The sequence below is a fragment of the Meles meles genome, chromosome 5 (genome assembly GCF_922984935.1).
Source record: "Meles meles chromosome 5, mMelMel3.1 paternal haplotype, whole genome shotgun sequence".
NCBI classification, from domain to species: Eukaryota; Metazoa; Chordata; class Mammalia; order Carnivora; family Mustelidae; genus Meles; species Meles meles.
The window spans coordinates 7,982,466-7,994,119 of NC_060070.1; positions in this window are offsets into that span (position 1 = coordinate 7,982,466).

Below are 11,654 nucleotides of genomic sequence, written 5' to 3' on the forward strand. Positions count from 1 at the left end.
TGCCAGGTCTCTTTGGGTATGTCTACTGCTCGTCTAATGTCTCTACCCTTATAGGGTATGTCTAATATTTCTAACCCTTATAGGTTACAGACCTCTTGTTCCAAGCTACTTTCAGTGTTTTTTCTTTGTCTCTGAGATTTGCAAATTTCACTATTCTATGTTGACTTACTTTTATTGATTTTTGAGTGGGAGTTCTCTGTGCCTCCTAGACTTGAATGCCTGTTTCCTTCCTTAGATTAGGGAAGTTCTGTGCTATAATTTGCTCCTATATACCTTCTGCTCCTCTCTCTCTTTCCTCTTTTTCTGGGATCCCAATAATTCTAATATTGTTTCACTCTATGGTATCACTTATCTCTGGCATTTTCCCTTTTTGATCTAGTAGCTGTTTATCTCTCTTTTACTCAGCTTCTTTATTCTCCATCATTTTGTCTTCTATATCACTAATTCTCTCTTCTGTCTCATTTAACCTAGCAGTTAGAGCCTCCATTTTTTATTGCATCTCAGTGATAGCATTTTAAATTTTGACTTGATTAGATTTTAGTTATTTTATTTCTCCAGAAAGGATTCTCTAGTGTCTTCTATGCTTTTTTCAAGCCCAGCTAGTATCTTTATTATTCTGAACTTTAGTTCCAACATCTTACTTATATTCATACTGATTAGTATCAGTCAGTACTGCCAGTACTCTTGCTCTCTTTTTGAGGTGAGTTTTTCCACCTTATCTTTCTGTCCAGAGAATAGATGAATAAAAGAACAAAATACCAAAATGGCAGCAACGACCCCAGAGAAATATACACTAAACAAATAAGAAGAGATCCAAAACTGATTAAAAAGATTTTTTTAAAGAGAGAAAGTAGTCAGACAGGTGATCAGCATAGAGCAATGCACTGGATCCTGTGTGTATTTTTGGTTTGTTTATTGTAAAACTAGATCCCAAAATTGTAAAGAAAGAAAAACTTATATAGATACAAAAATAAAATTAAATACAGTGAAACTATAGAATGTAACTCTAAAAATGAAAGATTTTATTTATTTATTTGGAAGACAGAGATCAGAAGTAGGCAGAGAGGCAGGCAGAGAGAGAGAAGGAAGCAGGCTCCCTGCTGAGCAGAGAGCCCGATGCGGGGCTCGATCCCAGGACCCTGGGATCATGACCTGAGCCGAAGGCAGAGGCTTTAACCCACTGAGCCATCCAGGCACCCCTAAAAAGATTTTTTAAGAAGAGTTGATAAAATTTGAAATTGGTTGAAAAGGAAAAAGAAAATTGAAAGACTAAAGAATAGTGGGGGGGAAACCATGAATTTTATATACTATTTTCCCCTAGCACTGGAGTTTTGTATTTCTGTGTGATCAGTGAACTTGGTCTTGGCTGGATTTTCTTGCTGATCTTCCGGGGGAGGGGCCTATTGGGTTGATTCTCAAATGTTTTTGCCCCAGACAGAATTGCAACACCTCTGCCAGGGCCGAAGCTAAGTTATCTGTTCTAGGGTCACTCTCTGTGGCTTTTGTTCCCTAAAGCTTTCTGCACAGCTTTAGAGGATGATAATAAAAATGGCGGCCCATTCTCCCAATCTCCAGCCCCAGAGCTGAAAGCTCAGGACCCCATTACTCTGTGAACCCTCAGAGAAAACAGTCAACCACTCCTGTCTCCCTGATCTCTGGCTGCTGCACTGAGCTCACCCAGCCTGTGACCGAGCATTTCTATCTCTGGCACACGGCCCCATTTGGAGTCTCCAAACCCAGCAGATTCCAGCAACTCCTGTGCCACTCCTCCCAGGGGAATAAGGGGAGTCTTCCCAGTTCTGCCACTTGTTGGGCTCCTGCTTGAAAAGCAGTGACCCTACTGTGCCACAGATCATGGTTTATGGCACCCCTGAGCTGGAGCCCACTTGTCGGCTCACTCTTGCAGCTGGCTCCCCTGCTGCAATACCTGAGAGCTCTGCCACACTCAGGCACCTCCAGTCTTTCTGTGACCCTGAGGGACATGAGACCACGCTGTCCCAGCTTGGGTCTTACCCCCTGCTTAGCTACCTGAGTGATGTCCCTCATCAGAGCAGACTTCTAAAAGTTCTGATTTTGTGTTCCACTGCTCGATCACTTGCTAGTATCTGGCTGACAAAGCTTCCCTCCCCCTGCCGTCTGTCTTCCCATAAATCACCTCAGATTCACCACCTTGCACAAAGTCGTTGCTTTTCTATTTGTAGAGTTTCGGCTATTCTTTTCTTAGATCTCTGGTTGAATTTGCAAGTGTTCAGAACGAGTTGATAGTTATCTAGATGAATTCCTAGAAGAAGACAAAACTAAGGTCTCCTACTCCTCTGCCATCTTGACTCAGACTCCAGACAAGTGGATCTAGCCATTAGATTTGCTGTAGTTTTCTTTGCCACATGTTTTGAGACCTGCTGCAGACTGGATTTGTACCCCCATCTCTGGCCAGACTGTTCTTTGTATCTTTTGCTCATAATGGGATGGTGATATCCTGGCATCAAAAGTTTGATATTGATTAAAGATTCCACCCACTCGTTCTTCCTGATTAAACTCAATGCCCAAACCATATCTCAGTACTACCTGTACTGCTTCTAGCCTTCTGTACCTGTACCTTCTGACCTGGTCCCCAGGTCAGGCTCCCTGCTCTGTGGGGAGTCAGCTTGTCTTTCTCCCTCTCCCCCTGCCTGTGCTCTCTTTCTCTCTCTCTCTCTCAAATAAATAAAATCTTTTAAAAAATTCAAGTCCTCAGCCTTCGTAGGATCACAAACTGGAAAACTGCAAGACTCTGAGCAGGTGTGGCCCCTGAGGTGTGTTCTTATCAGAGGCAGACAAATAGGAAAATGTGTCCACTGCCTGGGCTCGAAATTTGGGAATTTGAGGGCCACTCTCCTCCAGCAATTGAGAGTGAAGAAGGCAGAAGTTGTAGTTTGAATTTAAAAATTCACTCATAACATCCCTGGGGTTTGATGTCAAAAATCTTAGTGATCAACAACACAGTTTTAAAGTAAGACACACACCACTCCCTTAATTATTTTGGTGTTTTGTCAAAAGCCAGAAAGATCTATAAGAAATGAGCATCAAATAAAAGAATTTACATATGCTGTTAATTCTTCCATAACAGGAAAAAATTAGGATTACACACTCATTCAGGAACTGCAGTATAAATGTATTTCTAATCTCCATTTGAGAAAAAAAGAAAATATTAGTACACAATTACTTAAGCTAAATTAGCCCTGCAGACAGGGTCCGTTCAAGTCTTTCTGCATCCTATCATCCTGCGTAACTGTATTTCCTTCTGAAATTACTTCAATTGTCTGGTTGTTTTTAGTCTGTCTCTCCCAACTGTAAGTTCTCTCCCAAACGTAAGTTCTATAAGAACAAGAGATACTGCCTCTCTTTCTCTCTAACTGAATCCCCAGGACCTAAAGATTTATGGGCACATAATAGATGGTCAGTTAATATCTGCTACATGAATTAATGGTGGGTAATTGAGTTAATGGATCTATCAGCAGATAGAGGCATGGTATCCTTTGATTTTAGCTTTTCCCTAAGACAAAATAAAAGCATAGAGTGTGGGAGGGAGAGAGGTCTGTCTGTGCAGCCCAAAAATCATGATTAATCCTGTAATAATTAAACAATATCCAGACAAGAGTAGTTTTCACTGTCTGCATTAGCTACCACCATTCATCAGTCTCAGATGGGTCATTAATTCATTCACTGTACTTCTTTGGTATTGATTTTTTGTCATTCTCAAATACAACTCTTCCTTTAACTTACCATTAATTAGTGTCTGTGCATCTTTCGATCCCATGGCTCTCACAGGGGCACTGGCAGAAAATATGCTACTTTAACTAAATTAACCAGGATTCTGGCACCAAATGTTAGAATTACCCAGCCTTTTCCCATGGATAGGGGTGGTCCAATATTGCACAACTGTTCTTTAGAACAAAGCCAGCATAGAACAAGATTTCAAGGGCCACTTGTATGTTTTATATGAGCCTCTGGGGTAGGATAGCTTCATTTGTCTTAGAAATCTATCTTTCTCATCTCAAGAGAGCAGCCTTTGGTTAGGGCCCCAGAATTGAACACAGTGGATTATGTCTCCAACTCTGAACAGCCCCAGTCATATATCAGGAGCAGATGGACAATGGGAACCACACTGAAAAAGGAAAATGATTCTGGAACCTCCTAATTCCAAATAACAGTGGGTCATGTTCTGTTTCCCAAGTCCCGGACAGTATGTCTGTGTCCTTCATTTGGGTCATGGGTATCTCACCTTATTTGGCCCCTTCCACAACCCAGCACCAACAGTTAGAAAGTTTTTATCTTTTCATCAAGCTTTTGGCTAATTGTAATCAGTAGATGATCATCACATGATTCCCTCAAATTAAAAAAAAAAAGTATAGATTTAAGTGCATATATCTGATAATGATCTTCCAATTCAGTAACCAAGGGAAGTGTTTCTACTTCTTCCTTGGTGGTGGTCCCTTCATGCTATCCCTGGGCCTTGGCCTCTTCCTGTCTGACCAGCCCCTGTCCTCACCCTCCCAGAGCCTATTCGCAACAGCAGGAGGAAGTGGGGGGCTCCTGTGCCTGCCAAAATTCCTCACCCTTTGATGGTTCTGGCCTGGATAGACAGTGGCATTTTGAAGGTGTTACTGTAATTACTGTTGAGCAGGTGACTGATAAGGTAGGCAGGAAACGTCCATTAGTTTCCAATTTTTCAGTTTCAGTTAAGAAGGCGTGTCATTTTGGAATACCATTTTTTTTTAATCTTTCAAGGAGATAAGAAATTCTGTATTATTTCTGCCCAGGGCACAACCTGGTGGCGTGTTGTGCAGTTGGGCCCAGGGCAGCAGCTCCTCGCTGGCATGAGTCACAGCAAGGGTAGCCTCCATAGGCTCCGCGGTCCCTCTACCAGTCCCCCACCCATGCACTAGTCATCCTCTCCTGCATACACCAAGCAGGCCAACGTTTCCTATCCCCAACCTTCCAATCTCCAGCTTGGACAGAGCCCAGGAGAGATCTGACCTTGTTTTCCAGGTCCCATAATTCTGCATGCCCAAAATATGTTAATATGAAAATACCATATGGCTTCACTCATAGGTAGAACTTAAGAAACAAAACAGATGGGGGCACCTGGGTGGCTCAGTGGGTTAAAGCCTCTGCCTTCGGCTCAGGTCATGATCTCAGGGTCCTGGGATCGAGCCCCGCATCGGGCTCTCTGCTCCGCAGGAAGCCTGCTTCCTCCTCTCTCTGCCTGCCTCTCTGCCTGCTTGTGATCTCTGTCTGTCAAATAAATAAAATATTAAAAAAAAAAAAGAAAAAAGAAACAAAACAGATGAACATATCAGGGGAGGGGGAGAAAAAAGAGAGAGCAAAACAAACCATAAGAGACTCTTAACTATGGAGAAGCAACTGAAGGTTGATGGAAGGAGGTGGGTGGGGGGTGGGCTAGTTGGGGGATGGGGATAAATAAAGGAGGGCACTTGGTGTGATGAGCACTGGGTGTTGTATGTAAGTGATGAATCCCTAAATTCTACTCCTGAAACCAGTATTACACTGTATGTTAACCAACTAGAATTTAAATTAAAAAATTGAAAATAGAAAGAAAGAAAGAAACGATCAAACCATAGACATTATGTACTTGAAGCACGCTTCACTTCCTCTTTCCATCTGCTTCTCATTATGACTGTGAGCCTTAGCGGTAATTGAATTTTGAGGAGAGAACTCACTTTAGTTGTGTTGAACAATTAACAGAACGTCTTGTAAACTTGATTAGAAACTCATGTGTGCTTTTTCCTTGGCACAATTCCTATAATTTTTCCCTTTTGAGTATTATTATGGTCTTCTGACTCTTTGTATAGGCTCAACTTGCTTCATTTGACCACAATTACTGTTTTTAGGATGGTACAGTTGTCCCTTTGTGGTCTTTGTGGACCCTCCATGGTTCAAAATACATCTTTTTAACACTACCTTAGCCATCTCCGAGAGTCTTTGGCAAAATGTTTCCTTTCTCTTTTTGAATTATGAATTTTTCTTGTTCCTAAGCCTAGCATAGCAACTCTTCTTGGAATCACGATTTTTAAAATTAATTTTATTTAATTTATTTAAGCAAATTACGCATGAGAGACTAAAATCTGGCCTCCTGGAGTGCACATTTGATGGCCCCACAGGCTGTTGTAGCAAGTGGAGCAATGCCAGAGGGCACCTTGGCCATGGAGTGAAATGACAATTCATTTCGAGACACTTGACTGGAAGTATAAATGAGAACGGACATGAAAATCAGGCTACAAAAGCCTTGACTTTTACATGTCGATGACCAAACCGGAGCAGATAAAGACCAAACACTCTGCAGCTTCTAGCTGATGGCCAGTTTCAGAGGGTGTCTGTGAGCACCAGCACATGGGGTCAAAGGCAATGACATCAGCACTTGGGAAAGAAGTCTCACCGATGGGAGATGGGGTGCACTGACCGATAACCCAGCTGGCACAGGGTGAACATTTTCATCACCATTTGAGGGCCCCCAAGGCACAGGTGCAAACTGAAAGCGTTTCTGGGAATTAGGTTACCTGCATGATCAAGGTGATCCTCTGAAGAGTCCTGACCCTCCCTCTAGCACTGGTGTGAAGCACAACTAGGGTCTGATGGGAAGGATGAGGACAGAGCCATGCCTTACCAACTTCTCTTCCCAGCTGCTCTCTGGCTCTTCAAAGAGCCCATTATTATCCTCCTGGGACTAGCAGAGACTCCATCTGATGTCACCAGCCAGGGTCTACATGCCTGCCTCTAGTGAGTGTGAGGGTGAGGGAGAGCCACTGGAAGACGTGATCAATTTCTTTTTGACCACGTGGCTATCATGATCCCTTTTGCTTGTAGGCAGTGAAGGGCTTTGTCACTGCAGTGAGAGGACAGATGTTCTAGACCTCAGCTGTCATTGTCACATGAGAGCTGTGCCAGCTCTGGGACACCTGGCCATCTTCCACATCCTCACCTCTTTCTTAGCAAGTTAAGGACGTGGAGTGGGGGGACATGGGAACTGCCTGATCTATACTGGGCCACCTGGCCAAACGAGCGCCTTATTCCCACATCTTTCCAGCTCCCTTCATCCCCTATTTTTTTTTAAGATTTTATTTATTTATTTGACAGAGAGAGAGATCACAAGTAGGCAGAGAGGCAGGCAGAGAGAGAGGAGGAAGCAGGCTCCCTGCGGAGCAGAGAGCCCGATGCGGGGCTCGATCCCAGGACCCTGAGATCATGACCTGAGCCAAAGGCAGCGGCTTAATCCACTGAGCCACCCAGGCGCCCCCATCCCCTATTTTTAATCTACAAAGCAGATTTTCCCTCCACGGAAATCTGGGCAGCCGATTGGCATTCTCTTCGTTTCCTTGTCCCCATCCCAACCGTGTCTTCGTTCGTGAAAGGTCCCGGCGGGGTCTATTTGCTAAACTACAGGTCATCTGGTCCGTGGGATCAAGTATGTCCCCAAGGGGACAGCAGCACTACAGACACACTCTCTCCTCCTGAGGGGCAGACGTTAAGAACATTGTCTCTTGCATTTGAGGGCATAGTACGTGGAGAGGGGAGTTATTTAATTAAAACAGAGCAAACTTTTTCACTGCCAGGTTTGGGAAATGTACCCACTGAGAGATTTCCAAAGCAGTCAGCCACGCTTGGGGTGATTTTATATGTAACATAACATGTGGTGTGAAATGTAATGTATTTGTAATGTGTGTGTGTGCGCACACGTGTGTGTGTGTAGAGAGAGAAAGAGAGAAAGAACAAGAACAAAATTAATTCATAAGATAAGGCAAATAGGATTTGGTTCAGCAAGCACAGTCTGTTTGCACACAAAATGCTTGGAGGAGCAGAGATAGATTCTTTCCAGTTTCGACATTTCTGACAAACACCAGAAAGAGAAGGTGCTAAGGAGGGGTTTGCACCTTGAGTCAAGGGCATTGCTCCACTCATTACTATGAAGTCTTTAAGCAAAAAACCAGATCCATGTGCTCACAAATGGAAAAAAATGTTGAAAAAGCACATTGCTGACCACGGGGCATGGCTCTCAGGCCACAGAACGTAAACAAGCCAGAAAGGGAGCCTGTTGTTCTCTGACGTGGCTTTTTTTTTTTTTTTTAAGATTTTATTTATTTATCTGACAGAGAGAGATCACAAGTAGACAGGCAGGCAGAGAGAGAGAGAGAGAGAGGGAAGGAGGCTCGCTGCTGAGCAGAGAGCCCGATGCGGGACTTGATCCCAGGACCCTGAGATCATGACCTGAGCCGAAGGCAGCGGCTTAACCCACTGAGCCACCCAGGCGCCCCTGACGTGGCTTTTCAATCTCCAGCCCTCACTCCGGCAGGTGGTGGAAAACTATATCCTGCCAACTCCAGGCAAGCCTGATCACTTTAGGCTTCTCTCAGAGAATTCCAGTCAATCAGGGCATTTGGGCTCTCTCCGCCCCTGGCCTCCCCAGAGAGGAGACTTGGGTCTCTGGAGTCCTCCCTTGTGCCATGGCCAAGAATGCTGGTCCCCTCTCCTCCCAGACCCTCAGATTAGTTTTGAAGGCTCAGACATCCCACCAACCAGAGCGGGGACAGCTGGTTCTCCTCCAATATCCATTGTCACCACTTCCTTGGTAATGAAACCTCAGTTTTATGTGAGGTCCACATGCCCCCTGGTTTCCTGTTCTCTCTAGATGTGCTGCTGGCTGGTGAGACACGGGGCCTCCTTGTTCCCCGTCTGCTGTGATGCGCATACCCGCGGTAGGGGTGGCTGTAACCAGTGATTTCCAGAAGCCTCCTGGGGAGGGAAGTCCTGCCCAGCACAGCAGTGAACCAGCGGCATCCGCCCCACTCTGTGCCACCCCACCAGCTCGGGGGTGGGGGGGGGCGTCCTCCAACTTCTTAAACGTGAGAAAGAAATAAACTTCTATCTTGTCAAAGAACTTGATATTTGGAAGATTCTGGTAACTCAGAGGCAAACTTAAGCCAGACTTCACCACCTTGGGAGCCAGGGCAGTATAGGGGGGCCAGACCCCAGAACATGTTCTCAAAGACCAGCACCTAGCCCTTCAGCTTTTCCCTCCCTGGCCCTCCCGGCCCAGAGCACTGTTGCTCTTCTGCTGATGGGCGGGAGATGCCTTCTGTCCTGTCCTGAATCTCCACATCCCGAGCCGACAACCTAGGTGCCAAGACCTGAATCTTTTGCTTTCTGGCTTTACTGTGACAGCTCAGCGTGGGGCAACAGCTGCTGTTCATGGCGGGCCAGAGTTGGGGTGCAGAAGGGGGGTGGGGGGAATGCACATTCTTCGTGCTCCCAGACTCAGCTTGCCCGATATTCCCAATATTCCCCACCGCTCGGGTGTTGAGGGGCAGGATGGGGACTTAGCCCGCTCTCAGCAGCGCCCCGGTGTGAGGTCAGGTGGGGAGTGAGCAGCTGATCCTCCCTCCACGGGATTCTGCCAGATGGTGGGTTTTGAAGTGAATTTCTTTGTGTGTGTATGTTTCTTGGTGTTTTTAAGTTTTAAAAATCAAGAGGCAGGAGTCAGGAAAGGTGCAGTTTGAGAATTGTGGAGAACTTCCACAGCACTCGCCAGTGGGGTCCAGAAGATCTAAAGTCAAGGCTCAGTTCCTTGCTTTATTAGCACAAGCCACTTACCATCTCTGAATTTAGCTTTCTCAATTTTGAAATGCAGGTAATAATATCAGCTTTAAAATGTTGCCATGGGGCACCTGGGTGGCGTCTGGCTCTTGCTCTCAGCTAGGGCCGTGATCTCGTGGGTCTTGGGATCAAGGCCTGCGCTCAGTGGGGAGTCTGCTTGAGATTCGTGCTCCCTCTCCGTCTGCCCCCCACCAAATAAATCTTGAAAAATAGAAATACAATAAATAAAATGTTATTGCCAGGACTGAATGAGCTCCTGTCTGTGAATGCATCTTATAAATGACCTTTTGAAAGGTGTCTTTGTATGAAGCCTAACCCCATGTCTCTGATTTGCTCTGGTGACATCTGAGAACATCAGGCATTCAACCTTCACCTTCACAGAGGACACAGAGGTGGAGCAGACACTAGGACACAACCAGGCACAGGGAGGGAGCTGGTGGATGGCTCGGTTTCCTCTCTAGCTAGAGACAGTTGACTCCCGTGTATGAAACAGATGCAGGGCCCAATGTTACATGGAGCCTGACATGATGTCCCCAGGTGGTGCTCTTCGGCTTTCCATATCCTTCTCACCACATCCTCAGAGCCACCTGGAGGTGGGCGCCAGGAGGACACAGAAGCTCGGACAGTTACAGAGCTTGCTTCCATCCATAAAATCAGCAGATAGTGGAGGAGATGTGGGAACCACTTCTGGGTCATAGCAGAGTCCGGGCTCTTCCCATGACTTCATGTCGCCTCACTAAGGTGCCATGTCCTAGACGCAAGTCTGGAAGTGGGGCTTCCTGCCCTGCCATCACACCCGCCCTTCTTGGGCAGTGTCCCAGGACCTCCAGTCCCCACTTGCTTTTCCATGATGAGTGGCCCCATCCCCATCACTTGGGGACCAATGTGTGGTTTCCCTTCTTCCATCTTCCCTTCTGCCATCTCAGCGATTGACCTTCAAGACCCACAGTATGAAATCTCTAAAGGTTGCATGTTAGGCACTGAAGGCATGTTTGGAGCAGGGCTGGGGAGGTGATTTTGCAGATCCTCGTGTCCCTCCATCCGCTGGGAAGCTCAGCTGCCTTGCTCCTCCACGCCCACCAGCACAACCTGACTCACTTCCCAGGGCGCTCCTGGGAGTTTCTGGTTGCGCCATTGGAAGCGTAGCCTGCCTGCAGCTGTCTGTAGGCTTTTCTGAGAGCCCAGGATGACTGAGGCACACAGCAGGTGCTCATCACATGTTTGCTGAACTAATAGTACCCCATAAGCTTGCCCCCCAGAGGAGGAGCCCAGGGGCCTCACTCCAGGTCCTCACAGGAGGTCCTCAGATTTCCTGACACTGTGTCACACCTTCCCAGCTCTCCCAGTACTTAGACATCACCTGTCTCTGTGACCCACTTCTCTCTGCCTTCACACTACCTGACAAACCCCCTCCACCCTCGCTCTGTGCGGATTGACTGTGGTTCCATTGTAGCCACACGGAGGGCGGCGAGGAGGGAAGGACAGCCTATGACGTGTCCTGCCGTGACAAGACAGGCAACATTTAAATACACTTTCTGTAGGTGGGCTCCACTTAAAACCTGGTCTCCAGGACCAAGCCTCCCTGCCCCCCACCACTCCCAGGAGAGCAGGTGAACACACAAGCCGGAGGAGGAGGCTCCCCAGTGCCCCCCCCACACACACATACACTCTCTCTCTTCTTTGTCTAAAGCCTCCTCAGAAGTTTCATCAGAGGATCTAAGAAAGATCAGAGAGGACATGTAAGAAAATAATTTGAAGTCCACAGTTTACATATTTGTTACCAGTGAACAGTATATATGTTATGGTCAGAAAGACAAGATATTGGGGAAGGGACTTGCTGGAGAGAAAAAGGAATGAAGCACTGGTCCCCTCCATGTACCCAGATGGGTTTTAAAATAGAATTCAGAAGACATGGCTTCAACATGGCTTCAACATGGCTTCCCTTCCCTTCCTTTCCCTTTTTTCCTGTCAAGTACAAAGCTTCAGGTTCCAAGTAACCAATGTCC